The following is a 2,395-nucleotide window of genomic DNA, read 5'->3' on the forward strand; positions in this document are numbered from 1 at the left end:
ATATTGCGATCAGCAGTAAGAAAGACAGGATCTTGCGTTGGCTGATTCGCCCCTTGATTTGCTTTAGGCCTTTCATTGTTAGCCATGTTTGCTCTTCTTCGCCTAATTTGGTTCTGACATGCCCTTGCGCAAAAAGTACACTCGATCTTTGCGACAGCTTCGAAGTCTAGATCAGTTCCAGTACTCATAAACCGTCAGCCTGCTCTTCACGATATAGACAGTACAGCAGAGATCTGTCCTGCAAAATACCACAAAAATATTCAATACTATACCATTACCAATCCCCGGCAATGGTGCCATAAACTTGTGAGGATAAAAATGGAATGTTATGTTGTGTTTGTTATGTATCGCTTATGCACACTACTGATGGATGAATGTAATGCAAGTTCATGTAGCCATAAACTTGTAACGGGAATTTATAATGTTCTTTATCTAACTCTAACGCATGGCTTATGAATGAAAATTGATGATGTGCTATGCGCTCAAGTGCGTTGTGAAAAAGATATTTTGCGATACTACATTCTAAGTGTATGCGTTGATGATAATATGCTTCGTAGTATACGATGATGTAGTGCGTGTCACAAGTTTTCTTGTGCTGGAACCAAGTATAATTCCAATGCAAGTTTCTCAGAATGACCTGAGGTTAAACACGGGGATTGTTGTCGTTTAGATGCGATACTAATGTGGTAAATGCGACTGGTTATCATAAAGAATAAAGAATTTAGTTTGACAGGAATATAAATTGCGCTTAAAGTAAAATTGCATTGTAAATTAAAATGCGTTGATAAAATAAATGTCTAAACTACCATGATACAGGATGAGGACTGGCTGTGAAGTTGTACAAAAGAATCTAATGAATGTGATGCAAGTCTTGTGAATGAATCAAAAAGAGAACGAGTAGAGGGAAAGAACATCGCAAGTACGTCAATCTTGTTAAGGATGCAACTAAGGTTCCGCTTTCACTTGGCTTACACCTTTCAGTGATCGGCCGCGCTTCCATACGTCTATGGTGAAACGAAGATGAACGTAATGAATGCAAGGTTGTTTCCATCTCTGAAAATACTTCTCTCTTTAGTTAACGCATTCTTCCAACCTTCTCTCGATAGGCGGAATAACATCTTCACTTCTGCTCTCACAGGTGAAGATGTCGTCAAGCATGCTTTAGCTAAACTTAGACAATTACCTTAATAAAGATTAATTCACTCGCTTAATTCTTCCTCTTTACCTAGGGGATTAAGAACACATGATGGAGAAAATGGCTGATAAATGTATGGAAAGGAACAGAGAGATGATAATGATGACGATAATAGCATTTAAATCTAAAGATAAGCATTTGATACATGATTTGTGAATGAAAGATTAAAGAAGATGAACATAGTAGATGAAATGAAAAAATAGAAACAAATACGGAAAGAATATCAACGCCTTGACACAGATCCCGATCGGAGACGTTATGCTTGTTGGCGTATGGATGAGTGGAGAGGAAAGCTTCCTCTCAGGCTTGCTTTCCCGGTAGAAGTGACCTCTTGTACAGAGCTTCAGCTTCGGGAATCGGAAGAATTCCTTGCTCGGAGACTCACTTTTTAGCCTTGTCTCGTCGTTCTTCCAGATTTTCTTTGCAAAGTCTCTTCAGACCAGCCTCCTTTGCAATGAATTCAAGGAAGCTATTTATAGACAAGACCTTGGCTCTTTTGTATTGGTGGTCCCACTGTATAATTCTGATAATTCCTGCCATGGCGTAATGGAAAAGTCTTCTCCGCTCCACAATCAATCTGTCAGAATCGTACAACAGAAAGCTGTACACTTGTCAGAATCGCCTGCAAATGCGTTGCTCTTCACATCTTCGATCGATCGCCGCATGTGGTGTAGTTGTTTTGATTACTGCATGCCGTCATTGTGTTGATCTTTCCTCGTTCTTGATCGATTAGCGCATGCGGAGTAGATGCGTTGTTCATTTTGTCCTTGAGAAATTAATGCATGTGGTGACCTATTTCCTGCAAAACAGACTTGGAAATTCTATTTCGCCATCACAATGGGGTTAGTGGGTGTGTTCACGATATTTTATAATTTTTGTATTTCTCAGCCAATTCTTATACTATCGACGCAACTTTCCCTTCTTTTTTCCGCATTATCTAAATAAAACAACATAAATAACTTGTATTTCTACAAGTTATCAAATACTTTTGTGTTCCCGAACATCTCTGCCGAAGAAGTTTGACTAACTTTGTTCCCATTTTCTCTTTGTGATCAGGCAAGGAAATGGGCATATTCTCTCGAGCCGGGAGAGATCACTTCATGGGAACAGGTCGTGGAAAAGTTTATGAAGAAATATTTTCCACCTACTGAGAACGCTAGACGAAGGAAACTCATAACAAATTTTGAACAAGACATGGAC

The sequence above is a fragment of the Benincasa hispida genome, chromosome 5 (genome assembly GCF_027475165.1).
Source record: "Benincasa hispida cultivar pf3 chromosome 5, pf3_genome.v1.1, whole genome shotgun sequence".
In the NCBI taxonomy this organism is placed as follows: domain Eukaryota; kingdom Viridiplantae; phylum Streptophyta; class Magnoliopsida; order Cucurbitales; family Cucurbitaceae; genus Benincasa; species Benincasa hispida.